The sequence below is a fragment of the Balaenoptera physalus genome (genome assembly GCF_965194825.1).
Source record: "Balaenoptera physalus genome assembly, chromosome: Y".
NCBI lineage: Eukaryota > Metazoa > Chordata > Mammalia > Artiodactyla > Balaenopteridae > Balaenoptera > Balaenoptera physalus.
The window spans coordinates 5,311,749-5,324,868 of record NC_138904.1 but is presented as its reverse complement, the minus strand read 5'-3'; the positions used below and the strand labels follow the sequence as shown (position 1 = coordinate 5,324,868).

Here is a 13,120-nt window from a genome sequence, read left to right as displayed (position 1 = left end):
AACTCTTGATCATGCCCTGTGCCCTTGCATTTGACAAACTGCTAACAGTATCAGGACTAAAGACCCTGAAATCCAAGACTTCCCCTACTAGTGTGTTGGTCCATTTGTGGACACCCGCTAGGCTGATCGTTTAGAAAACTATTCGTTTGCTTTATTTAGCTCATCTCTCTTCATCTTGCCTCAGACAGTTTCCCACGACACAGATTTTCAGCTCTATCCTGAAGTACGGGGACCTAACACAAGTAAAACTAAGCCAAAAATGACCCAGTGTTATTCCAATAAAAATGTGTCAATCTCTTATTTGAGATTTGTGAGCTGAGAAAAGATGGCAGAATTCGATTGGGATGAGAGAGAGAAGGGATGGTTTGGGGAGAAGGTTGGTGAAAGACAGGGTCCAGAATATGCGATGGGGCAGAGTTAAGGAAATAAAAGTGTTCCTAAAGACCATTAATTGGATTCTTTTTAATATTCTTGGAGAGATACAAACAAAGAATGGAATTCCTTTTAGGCTGTTTTTGCATTTGGATTGTACTTCTTTAAATAAGGCACCACGGTGGCACATACCAAGTAAGTCACATTCTCAATGGATTTGATATATGACCACACACACGTGCCTGGAAACAGCCCCATGGAAATAGTCACTGGAGCATAAGCATAGGATTTAATATTGGGACCCACAGGATCTTGGGCGGCTTGGCCAGTTGTTCCAGCTCTCTGGCCTCTTCATGCCCTGGACAGAGTGTGCAGAACAGATCTAAAATGATTTCTGCCACCATTCTATGCCCTTATTGGATTGTTTGTTTCACCTGTGATGGATAATCCTGTACACATGTATAAAATATACCACAAGGTTAGAGGAATGTACAAATTGTTTGTCAGAATCCATTTGTTTAGATACCACAGAGAAGGATTAAAAAGTGGGCACCAATCAATCAACGTGATACACCATATTAACAAATTGAAGGAGAAAAACCATATGATCATCTATATAGATGCAGAGAAAGCTTTTGACAAAATTCAACACCCATTTATGATAAAAGCCCTGCAAAAAGTAGGCAGAGAGGGAACTTTCCTCAACATAATAAAGGCCATATATGACAAACCCACAGCCAACATTGTCCTCAATGGTGAAAAACTGAAACCATTTCCACTAAGATCAGGAACAAGACAAGGTTGCCCACTCTCACCACTATTATTCAACATAGGTTTGGAAGTGTTAGCCACAGCAATCAGAGAAGAAAAAGAAATAAAAGGATTCAAAATCAGAAAAGAAGAAGTAAAACTGTCACTGTTTGCAGATGACATGATACTATACATAGAGAATCCTAAAGATGCTACCAGAAAACTCCTAGAGCTAATCAATGAATTTAGTAAAGTAGCAGGATACAAAATTAATGCACAGAAATCTCTTGCATTCCTATAAACTAATGATGAAAAATCTGAAAGTGAAATTAAGAAAACACTCCCGTTTACCATTGCAACAAAAAGAATAAAATATCTAAGAATAAACCTACCTAAGGAGACAAAAGACCCGTATGCAGAAAATTATAAGACACTGATGAAAGAAATTAAAGATGATACAAATAGATGGAGAGATATACCATGTTCTTGGATTGGAAGAATCAACATTGTGAAAAATACTCTACTACCCAAAGCAATCTACAGATTCAATGCAATCCCTATCAAACTACCACTGGCATTTTTCACAAAACTAGAACAAAAAATTTCACAATTTGTATGGAAACACAAAAGATCCCGAATAGCCAAAGCAATCTTGAGAACGAAAAATGGAGCTGGAGGAATCAGGCTCCCTGACTTCAGACTATATTACAAAGCTACAGTAATCAAGACAGTTTGGTACTGGCACAAAAACAGAAACATAGATCAATGGAACAGGATAGAAAGCCCAGAGATAAACCCACACACTTATGGTCACCTTATCTTTGATAAAGGAGGCAAGCATATACAGTGGAGAAAAGACAGCCTCTTCTATAAGTGGTGCTGGGAAAACTGGACAGATACATGTAAAAGTATGAAATTAGAACACTTCCTAACACCATACACAAAAATAAACTCAAAATGGATTAAAGACCTAAATGTAAGGCCAGACACTATCAAACTCTTAGAGGAAAACATAGGCAGAACAATCTATGACATAAATCACAGCAAGATCCTTTCTGACCCAGCTCCTAGAGAAATGGAAATAAAAACAAAAATAAACAAATGGGACCTAATGAAACTTAAAAGCTTTTGCACAGCAAAGGAAACCATAAACAAGACCAAAAGACAACCCTCAGAATGGGAGAAAATATTTGCAAATGAAGCAACTGACAAAGGATTAATCTCCAAGATTTACAAGCAGCTCATGCAGCTCAATAACAAAAAAACAAACAACCCAATCCAAAAGTGGGCAGAAGACCTAAACAGACATTTCTCCAAAGAAGATATACAGATTGCCAGTAAACACATGAAAGGATGCTCAACATCATTAATCATTAGAGAAATGCAAATCAAAACTATAATGAGGTATCACCTCACACCGGTCAGAATGGCCATCATCAAAAAATCTAGAAACAATAAATGCTGGAGAGGGTGTGGAGAAAAGGGAGCCCTCTTACACTGTTGGTGGGAATGTAAATTGATACAGCCACTGTGGAGAACAGTATGGAGGTTCCTTAAAAAACTACAAATAGAACTACCATACGACCCAGCAATCCCACTACTGGGCATATACCCTGAGAAAACCATAATTCAAAAAGAGTCATGTACCAAAATGTTCATTGCAGCTCTATTTACAATAGCCAGGACGTGGAAGCAACCTAAGTGTCCGTCAACGGATGAATGGATAAAGAAGATGTGGCACATATATACAATGGAATATTACTCAGCCATAAAAAGAAACGAAATGGAGTTATTTGTAGTGAGGTGGATGGAGTTAGAATCTGTCATACAGAGTGAAGTAAGTCAGAAAGAGAAAAACAAATACAGTATGCTAACACGTATATATGGAATCTAAGGAAAAAAAAAAAAAAGGCCATGAAGAACCTAGTGGCAAGACGGGAATAAAGACACAGACCTACTAGAGAATGGACTTGAGGATATGGGGAGGGGGAAGGGTAAGATGTGACAAAGTGAGAGAGTGGCATGGACATATATACACTACCAAACGTAAAATAGATAGCTAGTGGGAAGAAGCCTCATAGCACAGGGAGATCAGCTCTGTGCTTTGTGACCACCTAGAGGTGTGGGATAGGGAGGGCAGGAGGGAGGGAGATGCAAGAGGGAAGAGATATGGGAACATATGTATATGTATAACTGATTCACTTTGTTATAAAGAAGAAACTAACACACCATTGTAAAGCAATTATACTCCAATAAAGATGTTAAAAAAAAAAAACAAGTGGGCACCAAAACATCAATAGACTGGATGCAGTGTGGTGGGAATTAACTGTCTGTTAGTTCATACTAATACAGATTATTTTCATACCTCTCCACCTGTTTGTTGCCCTTCAAATCTGCACTGCTGCTGCAGGATCTATGTGCAACAGTACTGTACTCACATAAAGACAGCCAGGGGGAAAATCATGCTGCAACGCTCTCTCCCAGATACGGTTTTCATGGTGGAACTAAAGTGATTAACAAAGCTGTGTGTGCACATGTCCAGGATTTCTGCCACTATGTATGTGGGAACCTGGAGCGCATAAGAGGAACGAGGGGTTTCATTACCCATGGTTCATGGAAAACCAAAAGTGATCAAGAAAATGGTCAAGTAAATTGGAAGAAAGTGTTAGGTTATAGAAGTTGATTTAGGTGAAAACTGGGAGAACAGAGAGACATGACCTGCAAAGGAATGACATGGCGTGGATCGGACGTGTGTTAAATCAAGAAGGCAGCCGATTAAGGAAAACCTTACATCAGGTGGAATCTTTTTTTTTTCCCCTAGGTGGAGCCTTGATAAAGGCCCTCCGCTGTAAAGGGCTGATCCTGGCATGCTCCTCTTCTTTTACAAATTAAGGGAGAGCCTCAGAGACTATTACTCAGCCTTAAAAAGGAAATTCTAAACCACAATGGAAAAGAATATGAAAAAGAATATAACCGAGTCACTTTGCCATACAGCAGAAATTAAACACAATCTTATAAATCAACTATACTTCAATATCTTTTTTTTTTTTTTTAAAAGGAAGGAAATTCTGACATGTACTACCTTGGATGAAACTTGAGGACATTATGCTATGAGAAATAAGCTAGTCACCAATAGACAAATACTGATATTACTGCTGTGAATTTGACTTCCTCACTTTTGTGTCAATGTTGTGACACTTTTGTGTCAATTTTGTGTCACGTTTGTGACACTTTTGTGTCACTTTGTGACAATCCACTCAGGAAACAGCAGATGATATAAAGATTTTATGTTCATGGAATAAATTCTCTGGTGCATATACTTAATAAACCAAGTAATTCAGATTTTTAACAAATGTGTTGGAGGCTGAAATATCGGTTCACAGAGATAAATCTTCCTTCACGGTCTGTATTACCACCCTACCACATTATGCCATATGTGGATATATGTTATGTAAAATCAGAATGGACTTAGGGAATGAACTGAGTGGAGATTAAACAACTCCACAAGTACATACTACAAATGAGAGAACTCCTTCTTGTATTTTATAGTATTGAGAACTTCCACAAAAAAGAAACAAACATGAAACATTCTTGTTCAACCACATTGTCCTTGATTCATCCATTTTTTATGAATGTCATTTTGTCAAATTATTCAAACTGATGTTTCATACTGTTCTAAAAACTCCCCTGGAGAATACATCGAAAGACTGCCGATTATTATAAATGTGAATTCAGGTCTCCTGAAGCTCTGTTGAAACCTAGGTAACGGCCCCCCAGGTTTATAATGAACACCACCGAGAATCTAGATTAGTAAATTACAGTTAACAAGCTTTCACTGAAAATGAGCTCTGAAAGGATACTTGGCACCTAACTGGAAAAGTATTCGCCTCTCTAACAGGAGATATTCCATTATCTCTCCTTTGCCACCAGGGTATTCTTTGAAGACGGTTCCTAAGAAAATTACTTTACACCCTCTTCCTTCTCATTTCTGATCCATCACCATCCAGCCTCTCACAGTGGTATTACATATAGTGAGGAGCATTACATAACTTCCAGTGAGAGGTATTATGGATTTTACATTTCAGAAACTTTCTAAAGATAACACGATGTGTTAAAAGCATGCTGGGAAGTGACTTGAACACCTTGCGCCCCCATTATTTGTAATATGCCATACACAAATTTTATTCTAGGCACTGCATCAAACTAGTTGTGATTTTGCAGCAGGGGTGATCACAGACCCATTAGTGGATATTTAAGTTGGGAACTAGATTGTCTCCTCCATTTCTGAAAAAGACATCCATTCACATTTTATGGATATTAAATTATATTAAGTGGACAACAGTTTTATTAGCTTAGCTGCCATAGACTGGTGGCTCTTATTTTTAAGTGCACATTTGCTATATGGATTATTTTCTATGACACTCTAATATTGGGAGACTGTGGAAGAGAGTATCTGTCTAAGAAGATCCACGGATGTACCTGTATGAACAGCCTTCTCACAGACTGGGAGGCCCAGGTATTGGCAGTAGGATGGACAATGCAGGCAAAGATGTCAGACAACTTCCCTGAGTTCAAAAATCCACGGTGATAAATGCAGAGTTTCTAAAGTACCTGGGTTTCAACCACCAGGCCAGTTTCCAATCTACAGTGTTTCTACATGGGTATGACAGCAATTCAAAGGCAATAACTTAACCTTCACTCCAGCCTACACTGTGTCTTTATAGTATATGTAGGTGGACTTCATTGTCCTGTGAAAACCACAGTAAGAAGACAGTTCACAAGAGCCAAGGACATGTTCCCTTTTTATCCCAATTAAAAAAAAGTCAGTTCAGTGGTCAGCTGGAGTGGGTGATGGGCAGAATGGGGGGTGAAAGGAGCAGTGGAAATATTAAACAAGATAGTTGTGTTTGTCCCATTCTGGCTATTCCCATTAAATGGAATAATCCATTACCATATAATGCTAAGGCATACTTAGGATTGAATCAATCACCAGGTAAAAGAAAAAGGGAATGTTAGTTCGCTTGTAAATTACTCCATTCCTGGGACCTTCCTGGCCGTCCAGTGGTTAAGACTCCGTGATTCCACTGCAGGGGGCGTGGGTTCGATCCCTGGTCGGGGAACTAAAGATCCCACATGCCTTCCGGCGTGGCCAAAAAAAAAAAAAAAAAAAAAAAAATTATTCCATTCCCTATCTAATCCATGAGGAATTGGGAAACTGGTTAAATTTTATCAGGCTACCTTTTTTATTGGAAATCCCTATTTTACTATATTTTTATTGCAGAAATAGTACATGACATGTTACTGGAAGTAGCAAAGTGAGGGCTGTTTGCTGTGCTGTTTCTCATGTATGTGCTTCTCCACCAACGGCAGTTAGCCGGCTGCCAGCTAACCTGAGGTCTTGAAGAACGCTTTACACACCCATGTTCTTAAAGCATCCCACATTCCCCAAAGTTGTCTGAATTCTCGTATCGTCTGGGGATTCAGATCTCTCTTGCTGTGCTGCTATAACAAGCTGGTGATCCTTGGTGCTCAGTTACTGATTGACCATCACCCCTCCCCCCAACCAAAGCACCTACTAAGGAAACCCAAGGCTCATCTTTCCAGATGTAAGAAACACGCAGCTTTGAACTGGGAAGAAATCTGGCTCCAGAAGCAAGAATGAAGGTCAGACACACAGCAGGTGTGAGTCAGGGTATCACATCTGAGCTCAGGATGCCCAAAATAGAAGTGGGCAGAGGTGGAGTAACTGCTGAACTCAAACGCACACGGGGAAGTCCCACAGGCTCATGGCGTGGGTCCACACCAGGGCAGTGAGCCCAAGGGGCGTGCTGCTCACACCTCACGTGCCAGGAGTCACCCGGGGTCCTGAGGCAGCACGTCTGGGGCGAGGCCCAAGATTCTGAATTGCTAACGTGCTCCCAGCTTACTCTTACGCAGATGGTCTGCAGATCACATTTTCAGGAGCACAAAGGACGAGGCACACACAGGAGGATCTAGCTCACCAGCTCTCGGTTTTGGCTTCACATGGCAATAATCCTCTAGGGAGTGTCATCACAAGCCGATACCTGGGACACATCCCTAGGCAAATTAATTCAGAGGAGCTGCGAGCAGAGGTGAGGCATCAGAATTCCCCCCCACCCCGCCCCAGCCTTATGGAGGTATCACTGACAAATAAAAATTGTATCTATTTAAGGTGTACAAAATAATGTTTTGATATATGGATATATTGTGGAATGTTTACCAAATTAACATATCTGTCACCTCACTTATTCTCCTAGCAAATTTTAAGTATACAAGACAGTGATGGTGGACTTCCCTGGCGGTCCAGTGGTTAAAACTCTGTGCTTCCATTGCAAGGGGCAAGGGTTCAATCCCTGGTCAGGGAAGTTCCGCATGCTGCACGGGGTGGCCAAAAAATAAAATAAAATAAAAAACAGTGACGGTAACTATAGTTACCGTGCTGTCAATCAGATCTCCAGGACCTATTCATCCTGCCGGCATCAGTATTTTTTGAAAGGTCGCTGAGTGACTCTAATATTTAGCCCGGGCTACATCAGCCCTCTCAACCTGTAACATGCACACATTACCTGAAGATCTCGTGCAACTGCAGCTTGTGATGCAACAGGCCTGGGTCAGGCCCAAGATTCGGCATCTCCCTCAGGCTGAGGTGATGGACGCAGAGATGCTGCTGGACTACACTTAGGGCCGCAAGTGTAGGAACCAGAAAGGTCTGTTGTTACCTCATCCTTAAGACCTCATTAATGTAGTCCTGACCGCCCTACTAACATAAATGCACAGAAAAGAGTTTTCTGTATCATTTCAAAGATGAAGAAATAGGATTAAATACAAAATTAAAAATCAGAAAAGATATGAGGAAATGCATTACTCATTGGCAAGCGCTATGGTTCAGAAAGCTGAATTGCAGCTGAACTAATAAGCCCTTCTCCTAACTGCCCATCATTGCCACGAAATCTCTCCCCCTTGTCTTCCAGAGAGGCCCAAGCACCATGAGAACACCTCTCTCCTCAGGGCACTCCTCTTCAAGAGGGAGAGAAAGAATTTTATTTTTTTCTAGTTGCGTGAGAGAATTTTTTCTTTGTCAGGCTTTAATAAATGTATATGTTCTCAAAAGGCCACCAAATATACCAGGGAATAGGTAAATCTCCAGGAAAATCCAATTTCAGGAATATGTGTCAGCTGCTAAGACAAGGGAGAGAGAAAAAGCAGGTCAAGCCTGTGGTCTGGTCAACATCCCCTTGGTTACCTTTGCTTTCTAAGAGCTTTGTGCAAAACTAGATGCTGCGGGGTCCACATGCATTTACACAGAACCCAAAGAGCAATTTTCTTCTTCTTCCTGTTGGTCCCTTTTCTCCTGTGTAAAGGAATTGTGTTCACATATACTCCCATTTCAAAATTCTCACAAGCAATACTATCGCTTCCCTGTATGCACCCAAAGCAGCTACTGACTGAGCACACTTATAGACTATTTCAAGCCAATATTACGTTATTCTTTTATTTCATAACAAAACATGGGACAGCTGCACAGACCTGGGGGCAAAGCGCCCGCTGCCACCTGCCTTTTATGACACGCGCGCGTGGTGCACCTGCAGCTACGGCAACCTGGATGTGTGCTCCTCTCCCAGCCCCACTGAGCGTGCAAAACTCGCCGGTATGAGAGGAGAAGATGACGCACGCACAGTTCTGCATGAACTGTTGTTTCTGTGAGTGCTGGAAAGCGGGAATGTTGGTGAGGCGTGAGAAGGACAGATGGGGTTGGCCATTCTTTCACTTTAAAGTGATAAAAAGCTGGGAGAGAGATGGGAGGGAATATTGTCGTCATTTCATAAAACATCCAACATTCTACAGATATTTTAAGGTGGAAGCAGGGGGAGATCTAGGTGGAGCCTAATGCTTTGAAAATTGGGGGGGACTCAGGAAGAAAAAAGTGTGATATTACGGAGCCCTGGGCGGGTACCCCTGCAGGGACCCGGAAGGCTGTCGTCATCAGCTCCACTGAAGAGTGAGAAAAAGGGGGGATAAAGAAGGACGCTGTGTTTGGGTACAGGACAGCATGGCTATTAAGATCATAGGCTATTAAGATCTGGAACCAGCAGAATTAGATTTCCAGCCTGGCGTGCTATGACTTCTGAGCTTGGTAAACCTTGGCAAGGAACTTAATTTTCCAAGCACAGTTTCTTCATAGGGCTCTTGGGGTGGGAGTGGGGGGTATTTGAAACGATGTGCAGTGATGTCCATGTCAGAATGGCTCAATAAATTAAATTTTGAAAAAATAGATTAACGATACGTGGTAGACCATTACGTCAACTCCTTACTCTGAAAATTAGTGATTAAAGGGCTACAGTTAAGAATCAGTTCTGCCTATCCAGAGCAGTCCTACTTCAGGACACTGGGTCGCCCTAGGTAAGGAAGCAAAACTCTTCTTTGCAAACAAGTGTGAGCTAGTAAATGCATAAGGAATGGTAGAGTTAAAACAAAGAGCTACTTTGTAAATTCCTAATTTAAAAAAAAAAAAAATATATATATATATATATATATATTAAGCAAGGATCAATGGGTGGCAAAACCACTATGTAAACGGGTAATGGGTAAAATGAACACAGTAATATGGAATTAACCCAAATTACTAAATAAATATCCATGAGTCCATGGAGATAAAAATGAAATATTTGATAAATAGGTGAGAAGAGACAAATCTCTCATGCAGAAGAACTCCAAACAATTAATGTTTTCTCCATTGTCAAGGTGGTGGAGAATAACTCCCTAAGTGTGACTTTCTTCCAAATAGGACAGTTACGGATAGGAGTTCTTAAAAAAAGTATCTTTACAGTGGAGACACCTGAACCACTAAGTCAAACAGGTGATCAGGGTCAACATCAACAGTGATAAGGTCACGTGTACCCCCTTGACGTGATGTGATAAAAATGGCGCTTTACCCTTGTGGTCTGCCTCTCCCAAAACCCATAACCCCCGTCTCATCTCGAGAAAAACACCAGACAAATTCAAATCGACACACACTCTACAAAATGCAGGACAAGCACGCCTCCAAGCTGCCAAGGTCATCAAAAACAAGGAAAGTCTGAAAAACTGTCACAGCCCAAAGGAGCCTAAGAAGACATGACGACTGAATGTAATGTGGCATTTGGATGGGGTCCTGGAACAGAAAAAGGACATTAGGGGAAAACTAATGAAATCTGAATAATGCATGGAGTCTCCTTACAGAAATGTGTCCATATTGCTTCACTAATTATGAGAGATGTATGCCACTAACGCAAGATGTTAATAATGTGTGAAATGGGACACAGTGTATATGGGAACTGTCTGTACTATCTTTACAATTTTTCTGTAAATTTAAAAGTATTTTAAAATTATAAAGCTCATTGAAAAAGAGATTACTGGGAACTGAATATTCAAATGGTGCCAAAATGCCACCCTACAGAATTGCTGCTTCCAAGGGAGTGAGGGGAATGTAACCCTAGGGTGGGAAGATCAGGTTCTGAATTTGGTGTCAATCTTAGCTTGTCTATGGTAGACAAGCAAACCCATGGGCCACCTAATGTAGATCACCACACAACACTTAGGAAGAGTTCATGATTAAAGTGTTTACACCGAATCCAGAAAGCCTTTGGAACCACCTTCCAGGGGACAAGAAACATGGGAGGCAGAGGGCAAGTTAACACATCGCAAGAAAACAATCAGACAAATCCAAGACGTTCCAGCAAACGATTGATCTTTTTTTTCTGCCAAGTCAATATCATTTTTTAAAAAATAGTGAGTTTGGGCTTCCCTGGTGGCACAGTGGTTAAGAATCTGCCTGCCAGTGCAGGGGACACGGGTTCGAGCCCTGGTCCAGGAAGATCCCATATGCTGTGGAGCCACTAAGCCCATGTGCCACAACTACTGAACCTGCACCCTAGAGCCCACGAGCCACAACCACTGAGCCCACGTGCTGCAACTACTGAAGCCCACGCGCCTAGAGTCCATGCTCCACAACAAGAGAAGTCACTGCAATGAGAAGCCCAGGCACTGAAACGAAGACCAGCCCTCGCTTGCCACAACTAGAGAAAGCTCGTGCGCAGCAACAAAGACCCAACACGGCCAAAAAACCAAAACAGTGAGTTTGAAGAGACTTATGTAAACCTAATGATACAATTTTGAATAGATCCTCGTTTGAACAGACCATGTATAAACACTCTGTTTGGAGGCACTGGGAAAATTTAAATATACCCTGTGTCCCAGAGGATATTCAGGATATTTCACAGTTAGACATGAAAATAGTACTGTGATTTTGGTCAAGACACTCTTACCTTGTTAAGAGATATTTTTGGAATGAAATGTCATGGTGTCTGTCATTTACTTCAAGAAAAAAAAAAATTTAAAAACTCAAATACAATATGTCTGGAAAGCTAGTATTGCAGAAATCAAGGGGATGCCCGCGTGACTGCATGAGCCAGCTTTTGCTCTGTAACAAAGCTCCCCAATATTGAGTAATGTAAGAGAATATAGCTTATTCTCTCTCGAAGGTCTGTGGGCCAGCTAGTGGTCAGCTGGTCTAGGCTGCACTTCCCTTGGCATGATCGCATACGTTCCACACAATCTTTGGATGGGCCAGTTAGCTGCGATTCTTTCTTTTCATGTCACTAAACCAGACTCCCTTCATCATACAAGCACATCACAAGCCTCTCCTTCAACCCACTGGCCAACACAAGTTGCATTGACCAAGCCCAAAGCCAATGGCATATGGAGATACACTGTGCCCATAGTGGAAAAAACTACAGTCATCTGTCAAGGAGCATGGAAACTGGGAGGGGTGGCATTGTGAGCAGTAACCCATGGGGGGTTATTACTCAATAATCGGGCTTTATAATATCATGCTCTATTTTTTTCTGTATGTTTGGAAATTTTCATGAATCGAAACCCCTCTCTTCCCTGAGAAGATCTCCATGATGTTCTATTTGCATCCACTGGTCTCTCTGATTCTTCTCTAATTCTGCTTTACTGGCTACATTGTGCTCTGTCAAGCCTCAGGTCAATAGGTCCTCCCCCGGAGCAACTCTCCACATGACTTCTCTGCATAGTCTAACTTCGTGTCCTTGCAGGAGCCTTGTGCAAATCTTGGGCCTAGTCCTCCCCAGGCTGCATTATATTTGCTTATTTCCTTGTTTGTTTCCCAACTAGACAGAGCTCCTTGAAGCCCAGAATTGGGTCTTTCCCGTCTGTGTGCGCACGGTGGCTGAAGCAGGGTACGCGTTTAATGCAACTCTGTAGACGGGATGCACCTGTCAAATCGCTCCCTGATCTGCATGATGCAGAAGTACATTTCCTCTTTGTGAAGTTATAGCACCACCATCTTAATTGGATTGACGTGCGTCTTTTTGGCACACCTCTGGAAGTTCCTTTCTGTTCTATGCCTCTCGGGTTCTAAGCATTAAAAAAATAATAATTTTAAGAGCAGACAAAAAGAAAAGGAATACTTCCTGAAATAGAAAATTGTTTTGTCTATCCAAAGAACGATCACATACTTAGTCCCTGTATATCAAGCCATGATCAGAGGAGTAAAAGGGCCCAAGAGAAGAATTTGTGGTAGTCAAACATGAAGAATTTAGAAATGACAAGGAATCAATAAACGTTGGTGCTGTGGAGAAAGAAGAGACCTCGAGATGTGAATAATAATAACTCTGAGCATTCCCTCAACAAAATTGGACACAGACAGTGCAGTGCAAAAACCTGCGTGGATAAGCAAAAGGGAATGAAGATATCATTTTTGAGTGGAAGAAACTTACAATTTTGATATCCCTTGCTTTTCTAGAATCTTCCACATCTATGACCCTTTTGTAGTTGGACAGCACCTGGCAGGATAGAGGTAAATGGCTCTCTCCGCTGAAATGATTAAAACTCAACATAGCCCAAGGAAGCTAATGTGCATGACAAAAGTGTAAGAGCAAATCACCAGGAAGCTGGGTCCAGACTCCATTTCAAT

The 13,120-nt window shown here is 41.4% G+C and overlaps 1 protein-coding gene across 1 annotated transcript in view; it reads right to left on the bottom strand.

Annotated features, from left to right (window-relative positions):
- The window catches only part of LOC309653433 (steryl-sulfatase-like), a gene marked incomplete at its 3' end in the record, with an annotated part of 633,880 nt that overhangs the window by 79,126 nt on the left and 541,634 nt on the right, over window positions 1-13,120 (bottom strand). The gene's annotated exons all lie outside the window — the stretch shown is intronic.